Here is an 8,048-nt window from a genome sequence, read left to right as displayed (position 1 = left end):
TGTGATTACATTGAATATCTAGCAGTTATGTTAGCTTTCATTACATTGTTTTATGCAGGAATCCTATGTTAGCCGTGGGGTCAGTTTTAATGAGGCCGTGGATCGGCCTTAATTGTTTTCTTCTATTTTCTTCTTTTATTACATCTCCCACATAGTGGGAAAGTATTTCTTTAGGTACCTGCCAATGATTAACTTCTTATGTGGCTCTCCTATAAGACATGCCAATCAATAAGCATTACCTCTGAGTGCCCAATGAACTTGTGAGGGTCCTTCCCAGTTTAGAGACCATTTGCCAAACTTCCTATCTTTGGCACCAATAGGTAACATAGTTTTTCAGACTAGGTCTCCTTGTTGAAAATTTTGCCTTTGAATCATTTTATTATAGATCTTTGACACTTTCTTCTTCTATGTAGCCATATGATTGAATGCCTATATTCGCATTTTGTCTAAGTCCTCCAATTCCATGGCCATAGCCTAATTGTATTTATCTAGTGTGAGGCCATTTCTAGAGAGAATCTGATTGAAGGAACTACTACCTCCATCGGGAGTACTGCATCATGCCCATAAGTCAAAGCAAAAGGGCTTATATATGTTACATCCTACTTGGAGTTCCTGTATGCCCATAAGGTCTTTGAAAAGAGCAGGTGCCATTCTCTTGGGGTTTGGTTGATCATTTTCCCCATTATGCCAATCAAGACCTTGTTGGATGCTTCTGCTTACCCATTAGCTTAGGCATAGTATGGAGTTGAGGTGAGTAGCTTTATACCATAGTCTTTTGTGAAGTCCCTCATATCTTGACCAGTGAACATTGTTCCTTGGTTAGTTGTAATGGTTTGAGGGATTCCAAATCTATAAAGTAATCTAAATATTATTCCTTGGTCACTTGGTGAAGTAATCTGTAAAACAATAATGAAAATATGGCCCATTGAAAAAGCTAGATGAATTTTCCCTATGAGGTTGATAGCCCAACCTCTGAATGGCCATGGCTTCAGGATAAGGTGCATCTCTTATGCTGATCTTCTCTTCATTACACCATATTTATGACATTGTTGGTAGCCCTTTGGCATAAGTTAAGCAATCCTTAAGGATCTTCAGCCGGTAATAGTTGTGTTTCCTGATGAGCCATCTCATCTTGATACTTGTCTGGTCTGCTCCATAGATCCCTTCATGCACCTCCTGTATAACTCTCATGGCCTCAAGAGAACTAAGACACTTGAGCAGTATGCCATCAAAGCCCTTTTGGAAAAGCTCACCTTCAAATGAGTCAAGTTATGCAGACATTTAGGGTTAATATTCATTGCATTTTTTTAGCATTTAGTCTCTTGTATTTTTATTTTTAAGTGTTTTTAGTAATATTTTAGAAAACTTGTTAATCTAACCCAATTCTTTGATTTTTATATTTTATCAGGTGTTTTTATGCACTTCTAGAGCTAAGGATGAGTTTGGAAGAGATTTGAAGGTAAAAAAGTGAAGAATGGAAGGTCAGAAGAATTATACGGGCCATGTAACCTACCCCGTGTAACCTTCTGGTCCCCATGCAACCTTCTAGACAGAAGAAAAATTGAAAAGCAAGGCTATAGATAATTACATGGGGTACCCCGTGTAACATTACATATCTCATGTGATGTCCTCAGACAATAATTCTAACTTGAGTTTTCTTCCTTTTAGCTTGATTTGGATAAACTTATAAGGCTTTTAGGAAATTAAAACAATGGTTTTTACACCAGATATAAATATAATAAGTCAAGATTTGAGGACAGAGAACTTTTTTACATTCATGAAAGAATGAATTTACATTCAAGAGTGCAAGTTAACTTCAAAAGAGGAGAAAGAGAAACAGATCTGCAAGATTACTATAAGCAATTTTTAGCTAAAGTTTCAAAAGTCCAAAGCCGTAATTCTCCATCTGGGTTCTTTCATTCTATTTTCTTCTCATGTCTCTTCTTTATTATATTATAAACTTGATAATAAAAATCATAATATGTGAGTAGTTGCTTTATTCTAGGGTTAAGGATGTAGCACACTCAATTTAGTTATGGATTGAGTTTGATTTTATTTAATATATTAGGTATTTTGTTCTTTTATTTAATTTCTTGTGTTCTTAATGCATGTTATATATTAGTATCCACTTAGTATTGATTATAGATATTAATTAAAGGACTAAAAGGTAAAGATTAATATTAGAATAACATGATTTTGTACTTAGGGTTCTTGATGTAGAGATAATTATAATTCTATGTGGATCTAACAATTAATTAAAGAACATAATGGATTTTAATTAATTTAATCGCTATGAAAGTAGGGCTTGGATTAATTAACATACAACTTGAGTGCCTTAAGAGAGGACTTAAGATAACTTAGAATTAATTTCTTTTAAAGTAATAATCTTCCATTTATTGAATGAATTAGATTGACTATATAATTGATTAAAAAAAAATCCTAGCTCTGGAATGCTTTTATTAATTAATATTCAAGTTTAGTTAATTGTTTTAGATTTTATTTGTTGCAATTTAGATTTAATTATTATTTCTCTAAAATTTGATCGTCTAGATAATTAAAATCATTATAGTTTAGTACTCAACATGGTCCTCATGAAAACGAAACTCTACTCATCCCTTTATTACTTATTAACAATTCATGCACTTGCGTGATTTTACGCAAAATCAAGCAGTAAATAGTTTATTGCTTGGACCTTGATGCAATAAGGACTTTAATTGATGGAGACTCTAGATACCCCTTTAACAAGTTTCTCCAGTCATCTATGACAATTAGGTTAGTATTAAATAAGTCAATGGGTATACCTCTTTCCTCTATGGATGGATGCTTCTTTTTCCTCACTAGAATCATCCTATGTGTCAGCTCTTAGGACATCCTCAAACTAGAAGCTAGTTGAGGAAACTCATCAGCATCCCAGTTGGCTTCCATTGGCACATGCGTGAAAGAGACTTCTTTAAAGTTGTCCAGAATTTGTATAGTAGTAATGAAATAAGGAGCAAGGGCAAAGTTGCCACACTTATATTCTTTAGTAAACTGCTTAATGACCAACTGTGAGTTACCCATAATGGGTACTTCTTTTGCACCTAATTCTTCAAGAATTTCTAGTCCAATGATCAATGCTTCATACTTAGCTTAGTTATTGGTGCACTGAAACTCCAGACTGAGGGAAAGAGTGGTCCTAGTACTAATAGGTGAAATAATAATGATCTTTATACCTACTGAGGTCTCTGTACTAACACCATCAAACCATAGGGACTAGGGTATCTTCTTAGTATTGTAGACATTTAACCCTTGCTGTACTGAGTCCGTTATCTCTAGACATGGGTGATCAGCTAAGAAATCTGTAAGTACTTATCCTTTCACAGCTTTGTGAGGGAAGTAAATTACGATAAATTTTGATAAAGCTAATAAACACTTCCCAATTCTCCTAGTAATCAGTGGTCTAGATAACATGTATTTCATTAAATTTGTCTAAGAGGCTACATACACCCTAGAACCTATCAATTAATGTCTTAACTTCATATAGGAAAAATATGAAGCCAAGTAAAGTTTCTCAATTGGAGAATTCTTGGTCTCTGTATCTGTCAGGTTTTGGCTCAGGCAGTATACTGCCTATTCAAGTCCCATTTGGTTGCCTTGTGCTAGGGAATAGTCAACAGAATCAAAGGTAGTAGATAGATAAAGCTTTAAAGGATCTGTAACACCCTGACTCTCCGAGCTCTGAATAGTACCATTTTTGGTCTGTGACTAGTACTATTCAAAGACACTTTGAGAACCAAAAATAAAGGAAAATTAATTGAGATAGACACAATAAAAATTCAAGTGAACCAAAGACCTAAGGACTCATCGGGTGTTATAAAAAAGAAGGATTATGACCCAATAATGAGCATTTTGATCAATTCACTTTAAGAGTTGATTTTTAACCAAAATATCAATTAAATTAATTGAAAATAATATATTGAATTATGACGAAATTTTGAGGAAAAATTAAGTGTAAATATAAAAAGAAAAGAAAAGAAATAAAAACTTAAGTTTAATTACCTTTATGACACAATTAAAATTTTAATTTAAATAAACTAATTTCTTGGGATAAATATATAAGAGACAAGACAATTAACTAAAATTAAAAAAAAGCCACTTCTCTTCTTCTTTCCTTCATGTGCCGCCACCCTCTCCCACTCTCTCTCTCTCTCTTTTCTTTAATCCACCATCAATAATCCCTCTCAACCCTTGATTTCCCACCTTTCATCCATGGGCTTTCCACCTAATTAGTAGAAAACAATAAAGTACTCTCTGATTTAAGGATTTAAGCAAGAAGAATAAGAGATTTGGAAGAGAAATTGAAGATTGAAAAAGCTCAATTAGAGGTAATTCTCCCTTCTAACCTAAATTAGCTTATGCTCATGGAATTAGGGTTGAACTAGTGAAAATAACATGAAAAATGAAAGAATTATTGATTAAAATTTACACTATGAAATTTTGGTCCACTTTGGAAAAACTTAGGGTTTGATGTGTTTTAGCTAAATTGATGATGAATTCAAGTTTAATTGAAGTAGTATACATGTTTGGGGTAGTGAAATTTCATGGGAATTTCATAAATTAGAAAATGAAAGATTAGGGTTCAAGGGAAATTAGGGCTTTTATGTGGTGCTATGCAATTGAGGTTTATAGGACCTAATTATGGTTATTTGAGGTGCCTTAAGGGTGAATTGATATTTATAAGATGAATGAAAGTAGTGAAATAATATGGATTGGGGAAATTGCAAACTAGGATTTTGGAAAATTTAGGGGTTTTGGAAAATGAAGTGCTAAGGATGTATTAATGTCAAATTATAGTCATTTGGGGTGATTTAAATTTGATTTGATGTTGGTGAGTGAAGTGCTACTTAGCTCTCTTCTTTCATCTTTTAAAGCATGTGGAATTGAGTTGAATTTTCATAAAAATTGAAGAAAATGATAAGTATTTAGGCAAGGTGAAATTTAGCAGCCTTGATGTATGAGAGTATAATGAGTAATTGATATTAAAATTGTTTAGAAATGGTATTAGATGTGTGTATGTTGATTTGATATAAGTTGCATGAAATGTGATTATGGAGGTTAGGGTTTTGCATGAAAATTTGGGAACTTGCTAATATGATACTCAAATGAGGTAGTTAAGGTCAATTAGTGATCATTTGAGATAGTTTAACCATGTATTAAAGTTGGTTAGTGGGAGGAGTTAAGGGAATTAGAAAGGGATAAGTTGCTGAAATTTTTAGGCTCTAAGTCTAGCATGTTTAAATAGCCATAAGTTGAGCTACATAACTCCAATTGGTGTGAAACTAATTAGAAATGAAACTTAAGACATAGGGCTAGAATTTTTATGAAGATACCCTGCCTAGAAAATGACCATAAGCTACCCTAAATGAGCTTTGAACTTGGAGGTGGAATTTTGGACACTGGTAGTGTGACCATGTGAATAGTAAACTTTGCATTGTCATAACTCTCTCTAAAAAACTCTAATTTAGGTGATTCTTGAACCAATAGAAACCTAAAATATAGTAGAACATTTCATATGAAGAATTTAAGATCAAATTATGAACTTAACTCAACCAAATTTCTGAGCAAAATTGGGTTAACTAATCTACTAGAACCTAGAAGCTGCAGAATTGGTACACGTGAACAGTAAAAATTGAATTGTCATAACTCACTCGAAAAAAATCCGATTTTAGTGATTCTTAAATTGATGAAAATATGAAATATAATAGAATATTTTATATGAAGAACTTAAAGCTAAATTATAAACTTAACTCAATCAAATTACTGAGCAAATTTGGGTTAACAAATCTGCTAGAATCTGCCCATTGAACAGTAACTATTGATTTAATCATAACTTGAGCTATAGAACTCCAAATTAGGAGATTCAAAAAGGAAAATAAATTTGAGACCTAGAGGAACAGTTTTCTTGGGGAACTTCTCACCAATTTATGATAGGAACTAGGTAAAAATTTGGTTCAAAGATTGGGGCACCAAGCTGTCCAAAATCCAAAACTCTTTAAAATTTACAAAGCTAACTTGGGATGCATTAGACATTCATGTAATGAGCACTTGACAGCAATTGAGATGAGTATTGAGGTATTCTATTTGTGTGTTTTCAGTAGAAAAAGAAGTTGGGGTGGACAAGGAAAAGTAAGTAATGAGAAAGGAGAATTATTAAAGGTTTATGCACAATTAACCTTTTTCTTTGTTTTAAACTCGTAAATTGATTTGAATGAGTTTATTTTGAATGAGATATGTTTTTTCTCTTACATTTGAGAAATTTGTGTGTTGCCACCACTATAAGGGTCTTATGATGATTTGAATGTGTTTATTGATTTGCAAATGTTATTATTGATTGAGAAACTTTTGAAATTTGTTTTAAAACCACAGTTAGCATGATAGTCCCTTTCGAAACTCTCTAGTAGTAATGGCTACTAGGGTTTGATATTTGATTATAATTATGTCTCCCATTAATCACGGTTAGTGGGGTGATACTATATGAGTACTCATTAGCTAGCTAGCCCTTCCCTCATTAATAACGGTTAGTGAGATTGATTTGCTTTGTCGTGGTGTACAACACGGTATTGATCGTGAAATTTTATGTCATAGCCTAAATTGTGTGTTGATGCTGGTAACACTTATGCTTTATGAATTGTGATTTGTGAAGTATGATTTCTCATTTAAAAGGTAATTTCAATAAATGGTTCTTATGGTGTCACACCCTACTCATCGTAAGATGTAACATGCTCCCGTAGTACACCTAATGAATTACCGTACTTCGCCTACTGATAATCCATTAAATATACTACAAGGGATTTTAAAACAAATTTTTTACTTTTATAAGTGGTGAGCATTTTCTAATAGGTATTAAAATTATTTACTTCAAGTTGAAAATTAGTTAAAATTTTTGGCCCATTTTATTTTTCCGCAAATTCTATAAAAATTTTGGTAGAGTTCCTTTTGTATTTTGAGAAAACAGTTCTTCAAATACCTGAAAAAAAAAGCACTTCCAATAATTTTTCCACCACTTCTTCAAATTCACAATCAATCTCAACCATTTTCCCAAATTTCCAAATTCAACAATTCTCAAGATACTATTAATCACTATCATTCATTCATATTTCATTAAAGATAAACAATTTATATATATATATACAACATACTAAAATTTACATTCAGAAAATCCAAACTAAAATTTATTATAAATTTTATACAACTTTGTACAAGCTGCTCAAGACCCATTTTCATATGTCCATACATTTATGTACATTACATACATCAAAATAAACTTCTACAACAGGGTATAAAATATACCCGATATAACTTCAAGCTGATAGATCCTCAATCCTTAGCAGCTCAGTGTGCTGCTCCTCTAGTCTCTATATCTGCGACAACATACAAAACTATCGCTGAGTGGTGAACTCAATGGTGCACAAACTAATAATTTAAAACTCAATACAAATTATTCTTGACAATTCATAATGAATAAAAATTTAAAATTTCTAAATTCTTCAAAATCCATGACATACAAAAGTCATTATTTTCATTCATGCAAATTATTCATTTGAATAACATTTTGATCAATTAATAACTATTTATTTACATTTCTTTTAAATTCCGAAACAATACAAAAATATTTTGAATCACTAATAAATTATTTATTTCAATCACAATTTATCAAATTATGCATAATTTAAAGGGTGTTGCCAACAATTCACACAGTTGATCCTATGACTCAAAATTCAAATAGATGCCGTGTTGTACACCACGACATTTCACATTCTCCCAATAACCGAGGCTAAAAGGGAGAAACAAAGACTAGCTAGTATATATAAGTACTCATTCAAATTCTTCCCCAACTGGCAAGCCAGAGAGGAAGTAACTCGCCCCATCTAGTGGAGGAGATATCTCACTAGACAAGCTAATGAGAATTCACAACAAATTTTATCATGTCAACTGTGGTTTGAAATCATATTCAAAACAATTTCTAATCACAAAGTGTTTACAAATCAACATATTTAATCATCATAAAT

The sequence above is a fragment of the Hevea brasiliensis genome, chromosome 4 (assembly GCF_030052815.1).
Source record: "Hevea brasiliensis isolate MT/VB/25A 57/8 chromosome 4, ASM3005281v1, whole genome shotgun sequence".
Lineage (NCBI taxonomy): Eukaryota > Viridiplantae > Streptophyta > Magnoliopsida > Malpighiales > Euphorbiaceae > Hevea > Hevea brasiliensis.
Note: the sequence above shows the minus strand (reverse complement) of the source record.